This window comes from Sceloporus occidentalis, unplaced genomic scaffold (genome assembly GCF_023333645.1).
Source record: "Sceloporus occidentalis isolate IW3139 unplaced genomic scaffold, rSceOcc1.0.p SCAF_29, whole genome shotgun sequence".
In the NCBI taxonomy this organism is placed as follows: domain Eukaryota; kingdom Metazoa; phylum Chordata; class Lepidosauria; order Squamata; family Phrynosomatidae; genus Sceloporus; species Sceloporus occidentalis.
Window position 1 is genome coordinate 12,128,817 of NW_028317009.1, and position 18,304 is coordinate 12,147,120.

The following is an 18,304-nucleotide window of genomic DNA, read 5'->3' on the forward strand; positions in this document are numbered from 1 at the left end:
CCATCTCCCAGGCACTAGCTGTGGCGTCTCCCAGGCACTCGCTTTGCCGCTGGGGAGATGTGCCAGTTGCACCATCTCCCAGGCACTAGCTGTGCCGTCTCCCAGGCACCCGCTGCTGCCGTCTCCCAGGCCCCCGCTGCTGCCGTCTCCCAGGCACGCGCTGCTGCCGCTGGGGGGATGTGCCAGCTGCTGGATCTACCTGGATCTCTGCAGCCATTGCAGGTATCGGGCAGAAGTCAGAGGCTAAGGGATCTGCCGACTCCGGTGCCATGGAGAGGCCACCTTCCAGCAGATGCAAGTAGCCCATCTCCAGGTACCATTACCTGCAGCCCATTACTTCCAAGTCGGCTGCCAAGGTCAGATCCTGAGAAAGCGGCAGCATTTTCTCGCGGTCTGCATACACGTCCCAGAATCTGTAGCTCTCGGAGCTACCAAAGTCTTCCTCGTCTTCAAAAGCCTCCCGATCCAAGTCAGGAACGCTCAAGTCCCCTCCTTCTGGAGAATAGTGACTTTCCGACATGCTCGGTATATGGAGAAACCATAAACCCGGCGTGGGCGGTTTGGGGTGATGTGATGCGGGGCGATGGCCTGAGTTGATGATGTGATGCGGGGCGATGGCTTGGGGCAATGATGTGATGCGGGACGATGGCGTGGGGGGGCAATGATGTGATGCGGGACGATGGCGTGGGGGGGTGATGATGTGATGCGGGGCGATGGCTTGGGGGGTGATGATGTGATGCGGGGAAATGGCCTCGGGGGTGATGATGTGATGCAGTGCGATGGCTTGGGGGGGGTGATGTGATGCGGAGCAATGGCCCGGGGGGGTGATGATGTGATGCGGGGCAATGGCCTGGGGGGGTGATGATGGGATACGGGGCGATGGCTTGGGGGGGTGATGATGGGATGCGGGGCGATGGCTTGGGGGGGTGATGATGGGATGCGGGGCGATGGCTTGGGGGGGTGACGATGTGATGCGGGGCGATGGCTTGGGGGGGGTGATGATGTGATGCGGGGTGATGATGCGGGACTGGCTGTCCTCGGCGATGTTACAGATCTGCTTATCCAATGAAGTCCGTTCCTCGGTTGACTTTCATTTGTCTGTGTGTCCGGTGGATTATTAAGACATTATTATTTACGGCAGGCAGTGCAAGGAGTCGGGGCAGCTGCCTAGAACCTTTCCATTAGGGGAGAAGTCGCGCTGTTTTGGAAATGTCGTTTAATGTGATATTTAATGGCTTCTCGTATTTCTCGTTAATCCGGAATATTTTGATGCGCCGCTTTCAGTGTCGGCGATATACGATACAGCGTATTTCTAGAATGACTGCCGGCAACTTGGAGGCGTCACTCGGCACATTAGTGTCGTGTGGAAGGATGGATACACAGAAGGCCGCGGTGTATATCATGCAGAGCCGTCTCCGTTTGGCCGCCATACGGGGCGATACGCAGTAAGTACTCGAGGCGCTCTGGGAGGAAAGTCGGCAGAGGTACACCCCAAAGCCGCCCCCTTTCACGCCCAGGACTTACAGTTTAGGTAAAAAAAAACCTGCCTGAGGTTTAGTTGGGTTTAATGATCCTCCGGGGCTCTGCAACCCTCAGAAAGCTGCGGCGGCTGATAAAAGCATTGCTTCTGTCTTTTAGTTTGTCCGCAGAAGTTCCTTATTTTAACCCCTTGAAGAACGGCCTGCTGGTCTGATCTCCGCTGTCTCCTCCCTTCATCCGTATCGAGAGCATCATAGAGCGCTTCCCCCTACGAGCGGCTCTACTTCTTTGAGTCGGTAAGCTGCAGCGCGTTGGTGGTGACCGGAGTTCTGCTCGTGATAATCGGGGAATAATGTGCCGGCTTCACATCCTCTAGAGCGGGGAATAATGTGCCGGCTTCACGTCCTCTAGAGTAGGGAATATTGTGCCGGCTTCACGTCATCTAGAGCAGGGAATAATGCGTTGGCTTCACGTCCTCTAGAGCAGGGAATAATGCGTTGGCTTCACGTCTTCTAGAGCGGGGAATAATGCGCCGGCTTCACGTCCTCTAGAGCGGGGAATAATGCGCCGGCTTCACGTCCTCTAGAGCGGGGAATAATGCGCCGGCTTCACGTCCTCTAGAGCGGAGAATAATGCGCCTGCTTCATGTCCTCTAGAGCGGGGAATAATGTGCCGGCTTCACGTCCTCTAGAGCGGGGAATAATGTGCCGGCTTCACATCCTCTAGAGCGGAGAATAATGCGCCTGCTTCATGTCCTCTAGAGCGGGGAATAATGTGCCGGCTTCACGTCCTCTAGAGCGGGGAATAGAGAGCCGGCTTCACATCCTCTAGAGCGGAGAATAATGTGCCGGCTTCACGTCCTCTAGAGTGGGGAAGAGAGCCGGCTTCACGTCCTCTAGAGCGGGGAATAATGTGCCGGCTTCACGTCCTCTAGAGCGGGGAATAATGTGCCGGCTTCACGTCCTCTAGAGAGGAGAATAATTTGCTATCAGTCCACTTAAAACGCGTCCACTTACACAACGCAAGCTCCACGTCCAAGCAAGCTCGTTCCAAGTCAGCCCCACACAGATATAGCAGTGTTGCCGCCACACGATTGGTCAGACAAGGCAACGAGCGATCGCACACAGGTGGTTGACACGTCGCACCTGGACTATCACATGCACCCAACCCACCAATCAAACACTATGGTCCATTGGATCTCCACACCCGACACAGTTAAAGGGATTGCGTTCTCTCTCATACACTCACAGGTTTGTTTGTTTCTTGAATCTTCTTTCCAGACTAAATGCTTTATCCGTGGCATCAGAAATGACTACCATAATACCACGCCTCATGGCTTTAAAACCCACACATTACAGGAACACAACTCGGCCAATGACTTGTAAGTATACTACACCTTTGTGCTTCCTAAAACTAATCAATGGAGCCAATTCTCCAAATGTTTCCCTTTGTCGTGTCTCCACCTAACTAACTCTATTTCTGCAAGACATCTACTAAATAAATATGATATGTGTCAGAAATAATAATACTTTTAATTATGACATCACATGCTAAACACCAGCTCAGTGTGTTTCTGTTGTCACTGAAGTAAATCAAATCAATACATATATCACATAACTTACAAGCTCTTCCTCCACATCATCATCATCGCATGTTGTTGTTGTTTGTTATGAAATAAAGAAATAAAAGCAGTTTGCTTTACTTAATTGTATGCTCATTTCCATGGGATATCATCATCATCATCATCATCATCATACATACCTAGTATAACTGGTATTTATTAGGTGAACAAACAACTCCTATATAACAACAACAACATGTTGAAAGTCAATCAATCAATCGGCAGTGTCTTCATTACATAGTTAATTACGTGAGCTTGTAAATAGATAGATAGAAACACAAGGCAGGTGCGCATGACTACAATCTCAACATTGCACACACACCTCTAACCAACTAACTAACTAACCAACTAAGTCAACTAGAGGCATTCATCTACGCTGACCTGTCCAAACAAAGACACGGAGAAGAACATCATTGGACAGGCAATCAATCAATCATCTGTAAATGTCTCATGGACTCACCTCACATCTCACTCATTCGCTCCCTCTTTCCTTCCATAGCCATGAAACCATACTGCCCGCGCCATCCTCCCCTAAGAGGATAGAGATTATCATCTGTCAACTAACCAACAAACAAACAGCAATCAAGATGACAAAATCCACATAGACGACACTACCCACCTGTTTCTTTCAATTCACGACCACCTTTCCATTGTCACAGTTGTCGCTGTCCATCAGCCAATAATGTGTGCAGCCCATGTACTGCAATCTTATTCAGTGCTCAAAGGGAATATCTGCATCATCTTTAGCTGTCAAATTATTCAAACCTTCCCACTCGGCTCAAAAAATCAAACCTACTCCTTCCTTCTACACTTTCACTAAACCAAACAGACCCCGAAAAAGGAAACCTATCTATCTATCTGTCTGTCTGTCTGTCTCAAATGTCTATCTATTTGATGACAAACAACATGAAACTTTTCCTTACATGTAGATGATAATCCATCGCTACCTCCTAGACTGCAGACACACAGTCCTTCCCAAAAGCTCATGAACCGCTAGCTGTACTCATCAATCCACACGACATCTTATCTCACAATTTACCACACTCCACAGTTTACATAAACATCATAAACATCATCATCATCCTCTCTCCATTTGTGTGTTTTCCAGGTTCTTTCTAATGTATATCATTAATAAGGATGAAACGGAACATACCGGACAGGTACGTACACATTCATCGAGTCATTACATTTCTACAATAACAATGAAACCTAAGAACAAGAGTATCATCTATCAATCATTCATAACAATGTCATTGATTGTGTTACTCCTCTGCATGTAGATATCTATACGTGACGATGCATAATGTTTGTCAGTTTGTTTGAGTCGGTGTGTAAGTGTATGCTGTTTGTTTGTTAGAGTGAATCCATGTTACAGAAGCTTTGCATGTTGTCGTTAGTACATGCATATATTCCACTTACTTACTTACCCTTTGTGTTATTGCACCGAGGCATCATTAACCATAGCAGAGCCTACCCCTGATCTGCTCCCTCCTCCTCTTTTGCCATAAACAATATATCCTCATTCTGAACATTTCACATAACCTTGACATTTCCCTTAGCAACTACACTCTGCTCAACCGCTAGAGGTTCAAGTTCATCAAATCCCACTTGCTCATAGATTAACTCGATGATAGGGGATCGATTCTTTCACGGACGCATCCAGCTCGCCACTCATATCCTTTCTAGGAAGCCTACGTACGGAAGATGTACCAGGAACGTAGCTGGGACTTCTTCCCTGCCGGTGATTGTTTCAGCAAACAATACAAACAAACACCGGCTCGGATGACAGAGTCACCCAAAGCCAAAACTCCGATCCCCTGGGAGACGACAACTACTGGACACACACGCTACCCTACCAGATCGCAAGCTGCTGCTGCTCATCTGGATCAGAGTCCTTTCCTTCAATCGAGGATGTCCTAACTAATGTGCAATTACATCTCTGATCAAACACAAACCACTACAGTAGATCATCAATCAACCAACCAATGCACCACCATACACAATCAACCATAGCGCCATGTATTGATAAACCATTACACCGTATCTGAATGAATCTAGAAAAGACCTAGACCCACACGTTTACAAACAACCGCTTTCCCCGCTGCAACACCCACCATGCCATCCATCAGTCACATAAACACAGACCTCGCTATTCAAGAGCCACCATCGGCTGCCCCAGTATAACAAATACACAATGTTTGTTAACAACATTTTGACAGACCCGAACTCAGGCCAGGGTAGGAGACTGAGTGCAGGGCAGAGTGGGGGTGGGGATGCAGGGCAGGGTGTGAGTGTGGGGGCAGGGCAGGAGACTGGGTGCAGGGCAGAGTGGGGGTGGGGATGCAGGGTGTGAGTGTGGGTGCAGGGCAGGGTGGGGATGCAGGGCAGGGTGTGAGAGTGGGTGCAGGGTGTGAGTGTGGGGGCAGGGCAGAATGTGGGGGCAGGGCTGGGTGCAGGGCAGAGTTGGAGACTGGGTGCAGGGGCACAGTGCAAAGTGCTGGGTGCAAAGTGCCAGGGCTGGGTGCAAAGTGCCAGGGCTGGGTGCAAAGTGTCAGGGCTGGGGAAAAGTTTCTTGAACAGTAATAGTCCACCTCTTTTCAGAATGTTTGGGGTTATTTTGTTTCATAAATATTGTGTTTGGGTTCTTGTACTTTGAAAATATTGTTTTTTATTACATCTGGGGAAAAGTGCTGAGTGCTGGGTGCAAAGTGCCAGGGCTGGGTGCAAAGTGCCAGGGCTGGGTGCAAAGTGCTGGGTGCAAAGTGCCAGGGCTGGGTGCAAAGTGCTGGGTGCAAAATGCCAGGGCTGGGGCAAAGTGCTGGGTGCAAAGTGCCAGGGCTGGGTGCAAAGTGCTGGGTGCAATGTGCAAAGTGCTGGGTGCAAAGTGCCAGGGCTGGGGCAAAGTGCTGGGTGCAAAGTGCTGGGTGCAAAGTGCTGAGTGCTGGGTGCAACGTGCTGGGTGCAAAGTGCTGGGTGCAAAGTGCCAGGGCTGGGGCAAAGTTTCTTGAACAGTAATAGTCCACCTCTTTTCAGAATGTTTGGGGTTATTTTGTTTCATAAATATTGTGTTTGGGTTCTTGTACTTTGAAAATATTGTTTTTTATTACATCATAACAAAATAAGAATGTTAATGTAAATTTTAAGTTGTTTTTTAACATCCAGTTCATTAAATTATTTTAAATAAACGAAAAATGTGCATATTGTTTTTTTTGTCCGATGAATCGATTAATCGAAAAAATAATCGGCCAACTAATCGATTATGAAAATAATCGTTAGTTGCAGCCCTAATGTGATATAACGTTGGTGTACATATGTGTTATGTAATATGATATAATGTGTGTGTGTGTGTGTATATGTGCATTATGTTATGTGATATGCACCTTGATATATGATGTGATTGGAGATAACATGGGTGTATTTGTACGTTCGGATATGTAATGTGATATAACGTGTGTATTTGTGCATTGTTGTGTAACAGGATATAACATGGGTGTATATGCGTGTTATGTAATTGGAGATAACGTGGGTGTATTTGTGTGTTAGGATATGTAATGGGGTATAACGTGTGTATATGCGCGTTATGTAATATGATACGTGTGTGTATATGTGCATTATGTTATGTGATATGCACGTTATGTAATGTGATATAACATGGCTGTATATGCACATTATGTGATTGGAGATAACGTGGGTGTATATGCGCGTTGATATGTAATGTGATATAACGTGGGTGTATATGCGCGTTGATATGTAATGTGATATAACGTGGGTGTATATGCACGTTACGTAATGGGATATAACGTGGGTGTATATGCGCGTTATGTAAATCTGAAGAAGGGACTTCTGAAGATTTGTGCCTCTGCTTCTCAGTCCCTGATCATGTAGCCCTTGGGGAGGAATCGAATGGGTTTGTCGCCTGCTCCCTTATTGCCTGATGATGGTTTGTGTGGAGTTTGTGGCATATGAGGGGTTAATACTGATAAATGGTGTAACACAGTACATGCATACGCCCTCGGGAAGCTTTACCGTCTGTCTCTGGCGCGGTGTCACACGCAGCAGATACCGGCTGGGGAGGAATTATAACATGGGGTCCCTGTGTGTCCAGGCGGATTTTAGGGATTCTGGCCATCGGCTGGAAAACTCTGCTTCCTAAAACAAAAGAGAATTCATTGAGATGGGGTAATTCTTCATCGTTCTCCAAGTAAAAAGTCGTCTGCGTTACCCAATAATGGGGCTTACTTACCCCGGGGGTCCCTGCGTAGGGAGTAGGAAGCTGACACCCGGAATAGGAGGTCCCATTTAGCATAAGTCATCTGGTTTACAGGTGATTTAATAATTCCTCCCCATACACTCCGGAAACCTCCGCGTCCCGACAGGAAAGATACTCTGGAAACCTCCGCGTCCCGACAGGAAAGGTACTCCGGAAACCTCTGCGTCGTCCCGATGGGTGAGTTACTCCAGAAATCTCCGCGTCCCGATGGGTGAGTTACTCCGGAAACCTCTGCGTCGCCCCGATGGGTGAGTTACTCCGGAAACCTCCGCGTCCCGTTGGGTGAGTTACTCCAGAAACCTCCGCGCTCCGATGGGTGAGTTACTCTAGAAACCTCCGCGCCCCGATGGGTGAGTTACTCCAGAAACCTCCCCGCCCCAATGGGTGAGTTACTCCAGAAAACTCCGCGCCCCAATGGGTGAGTTACTCCAGAAACCTCCGCGTTGCCCCGATGGGTGAGTTACTACGTAAACTTCCGCGTCGCGCCGACGGGAAAGATACTTCAGAAACCTCCGCGTCCCAATGGGAGAGTTACTCCGGAAACCTCCGCGCCCCGATGGGTGAGTTACTCCGGAAACCTCCGCTTCGCCCCGATGGGTGAGTTACTCCGGAAACCTCCGCTTCGCCCCGATGGGAGAGTTACTCCGGAAACCTCCGCTTCGCCCCGATGGGTGAGTTACTCCGGAAAGCTCTCATGTGGTGTTAAACTCAGGAGCGGGCGGCTCGTCTGTCCCCCGAATTATTTGAAACACTCGCTTTGTCCATCTGTAGGCAAAAGGCATACAAAGGGTTAATATGTTTCATGGGAATAGCTTTTTATCGTTTCAACGATGACATCATATTATATCAGCAATTTCTGTATATTTCCAAATAAGACGATATTTATCATTTTAGTCGCATCTTTTACAAATAGTCATAAAATCCATTACTCCTCACGGAACCCAGTAAGCGAGAAACTACCTTATTAATTATTATTAGTAGTAGTAGTAATAGTATTTATTAATTATTATTTATAATTATTATTATTCTCTTTTACATTCTGTGGCTTTTATACGATTGGCTCTGCGCTCCTATATCCAGTATATCCGCCCAAAAAACGTACTTAATATGCTCCATCATAACGGGTTATGAAACGGGGATGTATGTATATGGTGTACGTGGCATATGTATATAGGGATATATATGTTTGTATATGGTGTAGGTATATGATGCACGTGTGTGGTATATGCATGTATATGATGAATGTATAGGTGGATGTGCGTGATATGTGTATATGAGGATGTATATGTTTGTATATGGATTTGTGTGTATGGGCCTATGGAGATACACGTATTTGTTTTTCTTGACGTAATAGTAATGAATATTTCTACATATATTATATTTATTACGTATGTCATATACTATGTAGTGATGTTTGGATATCTGATAATAAATGTGTGTTTTTGCTGCTGTAACAATGCTGTGTATGAAAGCTTTATTTTTTCCCTTTTTTATGCACTTAACAAGTAATAATAATAATTTGTTCTCGATGAGGTAGAAACGAGGCCTGTGATGTCTTTTTGTTATTGTCCGGGGTATTTTCTCTTCATATTGGATCCGGTTAATATATTCTTATTGTAAATTAATTAATTATTTTCATGTACCGGAGCCAATTCAATAACCGCAGATCAGTCCAGATTGGCATATAATTTATAACTCATTTCTAATGTATTTTCTGCGGCTTCAAAGTTTATTGTGAGTTACTATAGTCAGAAATCACCCCAAGTCCCTACGCATTACCGGCTACAGGGGGTATTAAGCAGCAAGTGGAGTAATCACCATAGCAACCAATACACCATTCCTACCAATTGCTGCTCTACTACATACTGCGCCGGAATCGCTCCTTATAAAGAACCCGGTTTTGCTTTTTTATATTCCACAAACAGCCCGACGGCTGCTGGATTTATAGTTTGAGACCAGCTGGCTTTTTGGTCTCCTCTGCAGCTCTCTCTGGGGACGCATCCGAGATCACTCGTCATTATTGTTATTATTATTATTCTGTATAATAATAAGCGGTTTGTTATATTATTAAGCTGTATATTTTCCCTGCAGTCTCTGGTGACTCTAGTAGATTGGCTCCTCTGTACCCTAGAAACCGCTCTAGAACCATTCTAGGTGGGGAGGACTCATCGACCTGTTATATTTAGGACTCTCGGTTGAGCCTGGTTCCAGGGCTTAAGCTCCCTTGGTCGGGGGAACCCTCTGTGCCTTTAGCCCCTGTCTGGGTTGGTGCTCTTCTGACCCATCAAGTTACCCCTGTGGGGGATGAAAGTCTCTCTCCTGTCGCTCACGGTGGTGGTAATGGGGGGGGGGGGGTCAGATGGGAGGTGAACCGGAGCATCGCAGCTCCCCGTCTGTTGTCTATCCCTCTCTCGTGGCAGCTGTCCTGAGTAGCAGTAAGACGGGGCTGAGCCCTGAACGCCCTCTTAATGCGCGATCCGTACGTCTGGTTTGGGTTCCAAGCCTCGTTTTGGACGCATCATTTCACCGCTGTCGCGTTTTGACATGGATTTAATTGCTGGTCGGATAGGATACTGTTGTATTCTCTGCCTGTATTGCTTTTTCTGGGTGCTGCTACATCTTTGTATTATATCCACTCCTGATATTCCTGAACTGCTCTTTGTGGAGGAGAAGCCTAAAAAAGCTCCTATGAAACCCAAACATGTGCAATTCTCAGGATGTCACAAGTCCTAGGGGTTCCAGAAGGAAACTTTGCCCGGCCAGTGCGAAGTCTGTGGCTGGCACGGATCCTGCGGGGAGAAGGATTTATGGAGCTGGGAGATACATCCGAAGGGAAAGCTCTTTGCTTTTTCCTGCACTATACATGTTTCTGAAGATGTCGCTCCAAAGTGTGACACCCCCCCCCCCCTTAGTGAGTGAGGTCAACCTGAAAGGCGAATGAACCTGTCCAGGTCCAGACCGGGCATTTGTTTTCCTTTGATGGCTTTAATCAGGCTTGTGATGCACCTGAAGTGGATCCGGCAGTCATGGAAGTTTCAGAACAAGACCTCCTTGCCGCTAGAAGATGGTTCTCATTTTTCTGATGATTTGGAGGAGAAGAAGACAGAAGTGGCTACCGAGAAGACTCCACCTCTGCTTTCAAACCAGGAATCTCCTCTACTTCGGTGGGCAGAGCTGTCAGACCTTGGCCATCACAGACTGAGGATAACATCGTTGCTAAGACTTCTGAAGAATTAATTATGAAGAGTATCGCTGCCTTCAAATTCGCCGTGGACTTTGTGTGTGATCCTTCTATCAAATCCATGAGTATGTCAGCCAGAGCTTCTGCTTTGCGTTGCTGTCAGAAGAGCTCTATGGTTGAATAGGCTACTTAATATCCCTTTCAGGGGCAGATCCATGTTTGGGGAAGATCTTGAATCCCAGTTAGAAAGACCTACAGGTGATTTTCTTTGAGGTATTCAATGCTAAACAGTGGTGAAAAGATTTAAGCTCTTCCATCCGCACCTTCCTAGTCCGCCCCAGGGATATGGCTCCAGGCACCCAAAGACTCACAGGGAGCCCCAGAATCCTAAGGGTTCGGCATGACGCCACCTGTATTCCAGTAGGAGGAAGGCTCAGGTTCTTCAAAGACAACTGGTTTTCAATTTCTCAAAATCCCTGGGTCAGAAGGCTACCTGTTAATATCAGACCAGACTGGTTTCTGATGTCTCCTCCTTCCCCAAGATCAGACCAGACGTTTTCAATCGTTTCAAAGACTTTCAGGCTATTATACCGATACCTGAGCTAGAGAAGAATTCAGGAATCTACTCTCCGGTTTTCCTGGCCCCAACAGCGGTTTCCTTCTTAAATTAGACCTCTGTTATTTCAGATTCAGGATGGATCAACGACTTCTTGGTCTACATAGGCCTTAAAGATGCTTATCTTGTTCCTATCCTCTTGTCTCATCAAAAGGTTCTTCGTATAGCGATTCCTAGAGAGGCAGAGACTTATTTCCAGTTTCAGGCTCATCCATTTGGCCTCACGTCGGCCTCCAAGGTTTTCACAAAGCTTTTGGCTGTGGTAGTGGCTGCATGGGGGAATTTGTCATTCCCTACCTAGATGGTTGGTTCAACCGAACCCATTCAGCATTCAGTCGCTGGTGATTCAAGTGCTTTCATCCCGAAAAACTTCCATAAAGACTTGTATGTCTTTGGCTGGAAAAATGGCTTCTGCAAGGTACACTGTTCCCTGGGCTCTGGCCCATTTAAGAACACTCTAGAATTATGTTTTGCATCGTTGGGACAGAAGCCTTTTTTCCCCTCAACTATCTCATTGCCCTTCCTCATCATGTCTGAGCCTCTTACCTGGTGGATACAGACAGGCATTTTATCTGTAGGAAGAAGGTGGTCCGTTTCAGACAAAGATTCTAAGTAACAACGCAAGTCTGAAGGTACGAGGAGCCGTCTTCCAAGAGGAGCTTGCGCAAGGCAGCTGGTCTCCTCTCCAACCCCTTCTTTCCAACTGTCTGGAACTTGTGGCAGTGGAGAACGCCCTTCGTCACCTGGGGGACCAAGTTAACGGGCAAGAGAGTCTTCGTACCCTCAGACTATAGGTCTGTAGTAGCCTACATCAACAAAGCCCAACTTTACATCCAAAGCCAAAAATCCTCCATCTGACAGCTTGAATGTTGAGCGGAAACATTTTTGGAATACAGGGTTTTCCGCTTCAGTTACCGAGACCCTTCTGTTAAACCGCAAGCATGTCGGGTCTCTGAGGTTAAAATCTGGAAGAGGTTCCATTCTTGGTGCAGCTCCAAAGGTTTGTCCGCTACTCCATGTCTTTCTAATTTCATTTTGGACTTTCTTCAGGAAGGTTTACAACCTTCTACCATTAAGGTCCGTATTTCAGCCATCAGCACCTTTTTGGGATATGAACCGGTCTCCCTGTCCGCAGTCAGATGATTTTCTAAAGCTCTAGTTTGGATTAGACCTCGTCCTGTTTCCAAGACAGTTCCTTGGGACCTCAATCTGGTGCTTTACAGTCTCCTGTTCCTCTTCAATCGTTATCTCCATCTTCTGTCCCTGAAGTCAGCATTTCTGGAATCCATCACCTCCGCCAGATGCCTGAGTGAGCGACAGACCCTGTCTGTTAGGAACCCTTTCTGTGATTATTCCTGGATAAGCGGGGCTTTCGTTACGTCCTTTCAGCTTTCCCCAGGAATCTGGACATTGGTTGACCGGCATTCTTTCCATCTCCTCAGGCGGGAGAGATTGCGCTTCGTTCCCTCGGAAGTCTCTGCGGCCATCTCAGGCCTTCTCTGTTATTTCCGAACGCTCTAGCGCTAGTTGGATTATTTCAGGGATCGGCATGTTGAGCCGCGGGGAAGTCTCCGGTATCCGGGTCACTCAACTCGTGAGGATTCTGCCTCATTTCCGGTAAATCTGCTGCCCGGGTTAATTACTTCTATTACCCCGCGTCGTGCGCTCGTTGCGGTGTCCATGGAAGACGTTTCTGGTTCCCGACCCTTCGATGGTTTGTATATTTATCTATCGGGTCGTCGGGGGATGCAGGTTGGTTCCTACCGACAGCTTCTTTTCCCTGCTGGTCGCTGGTGACGCTTCTTCCCTCCCTTCTTCTGAGGGCTTAGTTTATGAGTCCTGTCTACTAGTATCGCCTGGGACCAGCAGGGAAAAGAATACCCACCAAAGCCCCCCCATTTATAGAAATGCCCCTTCCTTTGGTAAATAGTGACATCTGGGGTAGGAAGCCGTGCCATGCGTTCGCAACTAAAGGGATAAAAACCGCATCGCTTTAACCAAACGTCCTAAAACCAGAGACTTGGAAGAAGCTTTTCCAGCGTCTTGGGCCGCAGATTATCGCTCCAGTCTTTGGGTCAAATGATCGTGAATCGGCAACAAACTTCATTCCATGACTGATGTATCAGAGGGCTGGAGGACAGCCGGGTAACGTCTCCAGCAGACTGTCAGCTCTTTTACGCACAGCATGGCCTTTGGCGGTTATGCTAAGAAAATGTATATAATAAAGTATAATATATATAAATGTACATTACAGGAGCGGGGATGGAAAGGAGTCTCATGAAGCAGACATGCGCCAGAATCTCACGTGTCTTCTTCTTTCCTCGTAGGATTTGGTGAATACCGGGGTCAGCGCCCTGTTTTTCTTCATCGCCGCGGTAACGTTGGCCGCCATCAACCACAAGTCCAGCTCGGCGATCGCTGCAGCAGTAAGAGAATCTCTTTACTACCCTTTCCCAATCAAAGCCAAACTGTACTTTCAACCCTTTTGTTGCTGTGGCTCGGGTTGGTGACCCCGAGTGTCGGTATTATGATTAAATCTCGTAGCCACTAACCTCCTGCTTGTAGCCCGAGAGCCGCGTTACCCCGTCCGCGCAAAAAGAAAATAGCAACTTCCGCGGCAGAATAATCGCCTTTTATTGGCCAAACCTTCCCGAGAATCGACCTCCTTTATCAAATCAGAAGCAGCGCTGACCACGGAGTGTGTGGGTGAGATGCGGGCAGCAATGCGGGGGTTAAGGGGAATGATAGACGGGTAAGGTGCGGGGGTTACAGCGGTTTAGAGGGTCGGAAATTAGGGGGGGGGGGGAGAGCGGCATTCTTAAAAATCTCGTCTATATCTTTAGGCGGACGAAGTGAAGTCTGTTACACGCGGAGAATCCAGACATTAGGATCAAATCACAGAAACGTCATACGAAGCTCCGGTAACGCGACTCGAACCCGCTGCACATGTTTAGGCTTCCTCGTGCATATTTAACAGGGCTTTCCCATAATAAATCAATAAGAAGAAATGGTTAAACTTACCCGTAAATAATCCTCGAGCCCCATACGTGTTCCTCCTGCCATGCATAGTTAACATGGGTTTCCCAAAAGCCATCTCATCTCATAATTCAGGTTTCCGGGCTCTGTACAGAGAGGCCAATACTAGCCAGGAAAACCCTGAATAAAAGCCATTCGGATGTATGATGCATGGGAAGCCGGCCAGGGTTGGCCCTGTGTCATGCATAATAAAAACTGCTGAGATGGCTTTTGAGGGGCCCCTGTTAACTATGCACGAGGAAGGGCCGACCCGAGCCGGCTTTCTCCGCAAGAGGTGCTGAGAACCTTGCCTCGTGTATAGTTGGTTAGTTAATGCGGGGCATGATGTGGGGCCAACCCTGGCCGGCTTCCCCCGCATCATACATCCGAATGGCTTTTATTCAGGCTTCAGGCTTTTCCTGGCTAGTATTGGCCTCGCTGTCCAGAGCCCGGAAACCTGAATTATGAATATTAAATATTAACGCTGCAGTTACCCCGGCTGGTGTTAGGCCCGAAACATGCAGTTTTAATATACATTATTTAATGCAGGAAACAAAGAACCCTGTAATTATTTCTGCATTTTTTTCCCTATACCAATTTTGGGTTATGAAAAATGCATGCTGCAGGGCTCCTTTTTTCAGAACGGCTAGAGCAGCAAAAGAACCCTGTAATTTTTTAGGCATTTTTGCTGAAAGCCAAATTTGAGTTCTTAAAAATGCATTCTGCAGGGTTCCTTTTTTTCAGCACCGCTACAGCAGCAAAAAAGAACCCTGTTATTTTTTAGGCATTTTTTTGAAATCCCAGGCCCCGCAGGCTGATTAGTTAAAAATGGATGATCTAGGGCTTCCTCGTGCATATTTAACAGGGCTTTCCCATAATAAATCAATAAGAAGAAATGGTTAAACTTACCCGTAAATAATCCTCGAGCCCCATACGTGCTCCTCCTGCCGTGTGTATGTTTAACACGCGTTATCTTTTAAAGGGTGCTGGGGGGGCTCATACTCGCTCTGTTTAGTGCTAACTCAGCGACTTGAAGCGCTTCATCTTATGGTAGACAGAAGAGAGCGGCGTTACTCGGGGGAGACGGGGACTTCAGGATCTTCCGCATCCAGACGATTGCAGTGAAGGATCAGTAAAGGATCAGTACTGTTCATGTTTCATCCGAGTCTGGATCAAATTCTTCATCTACAAGAGATAAAGAAAGAAATGGTGTCTCGTGTAACACGTCTGGGTATAAAACAAACCTTAACATGCAGGGATTGCAGAGCCAAGGGATACATTTCCACGCGCAATCCAGTGTCTGGGAACCTTAGGGGGAAGCTGCAGCTTCTCCGCTTTCACTGGCACCCCCAGGCGGTAAGTAGATCACGTGTCGGGAGATGCGGGGTATATGGGGGCACCACAGAAATGTAAAGGAAGCTCTCGGCTCCCGCGCGCATCCAATGGCTGTGATCAGGATGGATCGTTCAATGCATGGCTTCTAGCGGCCGTCTCTCTCTGGTTACTGGAACCCTCCGGACATCGTATCCCCTGTAATGTGTGTTTCCCAATGTAATATCCGGCAGAAGCCCCCCGGCCCTTCCCGCAGCTTCCTGGATGGGGTCTCTAATAACGGAACCACGGAGGGAGCGTCCACCTAAAGTATCTCCAAAGAGTAAGTGGCGGCATTTATTTCTTTAGAACCGGCAGCGGATCTTCTCAGCGTGTCTTCAGGGGAGTTCTATGTAACAGCTTTTATTCTTGTTATATTATAAGCAGTGTCCCGGCCCCCTGAGCGGCTGATTTCTGCGCCTCCGCCTCTCCTTTCTCGAGGAACTTGGTCTGGTCGCTGAAGATGGGGTAGAAATGAAAGGAGATGAAGCCGAGGATCAGGTGAAACTCTTCAGCGGTTGTAGTGCGGCTTCCCGGTGTTACCTTTTCTCCTTCCTTGCGGTTTCTATAGGATGGGATCCACGGTGTGATGATCTGATGCGGGGCGATGGCTTGGGGAGGGTGATGATGTGATGGCTTGGGGGGGGTGATGATGTGATGCGGGGCGATGGCTTGGGGGGGGTGATGATGTGATGCGGGGCGATGGCTTGGGGGGGTGATGATGTGATGCGGGGCGATGGCTTGGGGGGGTGATGATGTGATGCGGGGCGATGATGTGATGCGGGGCGATGGCTTGAGGGGGGTGATGATGTGATGCAGGGCGATGGCTTGGGGGGGGTGATGATGTGATGCGGGGCGATGTTACAGATCTGCTTATCCAATGAAGTCTGTTCCTCGGTTGACTTTCATTTGTCTGTGTGTCCGGTGGGTTATTAAGACCGGGCCATTCTATTGTTTACGGCAGGCAGTGCAAGGAGTCGGGGCAGCTGTCTAGAACCTTTCCATTAGCGGAGAAGTCGCGCTGTTTTGGAAATGTCATTTAATGTGATATTTAATGGCTTCTCGGATTTCTCGTTAATCCGGGATATTTTGATGCGCCGCTTTCAGTGTCGGCGATATACGATACGGCGTATTTCTAGAATGACTGCCGGCAGCTTGGAGGCGTCACTCGGCACATTAGTGTCGTGTGGAAGGATGGATACACAGAAGGCCGCGGTGTATATCATGCAGGGCCGTCTCCGTTTGGCCGCCATACGGGGAGATACGCAGTAAGTACTCAAGACTTTCCGGATGCTTTGGGAGGAAAGTCGGCAGGTACACCCCAAAGCCGCCCCCCTTCATGCCCAGGACTTACAGTTTAGGTAAAAAATCCCCTGCCTGAGGTTTAGTTGGGTTTAATGATCCTCCGGGGCTCTGCGACCCTCAGAAAGCTGCGGCGGCTGATAAAAGCATTGCTTCTGGCTTTTAGTTTGTCCGCAGAAGTTCCTTATTTTAACCCCTTGAAGAACGGCCAGCCGGTCTGATCTCCGCTGTCTCCTCCCTGCAGCTCCCGGCTCTTCTCTCCTTCATCCGTATCGAGAGCATCATGGAGCGCTTCCCCTACGAGCGGCTCTACTTCTTTGAGTCGGTAAGCTGCAGCGCGTTGGTGGTGACCGGAGTTCTGCTCGTGATGTTCGGCCTTCGCCTTCACACCGAGGTGCCGCGCGTCAGCCGGGGGGAGTTATTCTGTAACCTGCTGCCGGGGGAGTGCGTGTCGGGATTAATGGAATCGCTAATGTCTCCTGAAAGTGTTCCACGCGTGTGAACCTGGCGTGCGCAAAACATTATCCTGCAGCCTCATGAGTAGAGAGGAAAGGGGTTCTCCGTCCCACGGGGGGCATTCCGAGGCTTACCTGTACAATGACTCGGCTTCAGTCTGTCCGCCGACGGCTTCCTGCTTCACTCCGGCCCCTCGGCAGAAGAGAAGCGTTCCTTTTAACTGTCTCTGAGGATGTAGCATTTATTATTACTAAAGACGGGACTCCAGAGAACCCCAGAAATCTAGAGCCGTCCCCGTCCCGCTAGCAGCTTTACATGCGGCTTACAGCTCCAGAGTCACATTTTATTTGCTTGCTGCATCTCTTGGGAATTATATTAGTGCCGCTCTGATGCCGTGCGTTTTGTGCTGCTCTTTTCAGTGAAAGGAACATTGGCTTCACGTCCTCTAGAGCTGGGAATAATGTGCCGGTTTCACGTCCTCTAGAGCTGGGAATAATGTGCCGGCTTCACGTCCTCTAGAGCGGGGAATAATGCGCCGGCTTCACGTCCTCTAGACCGGGGAATAATGTGCCGGCTTCACGTCCTCTAGAGCGGGGAATAATGTGCCGGCTTCACGTCCTCTAGAGCAGGGAATAATGTGCCGGCTTCACGTCCTCTAGAGCGGGGAATAATGTGCCGGCTTCACGTTCTCTAGACCGGGGAATAATGTGCCGGCTTCACGTCCTCTAGAGCGGGGAATAATGTGCCGGCTTCACGTCCTCTAGAGCGGGGAATAATGTGCCGGCTTCACGTCCTCTAGAGCGGAGAATAATGTGCCGGCTTCACGTCCTCTAGAGCGGGGAATAATGTGCCGGCTTCACGTTCTCTAGAGCGGGGAATAATGTGCCGGCTTCATGTCCTCTAGAGCGTGGAATAATGTGCCGGCTTCACGTCCTCTAGAGCGTGGAATAATGTGTTGGCTTCACGTCCTCTAGTAGTATACGGCTGCTGGAT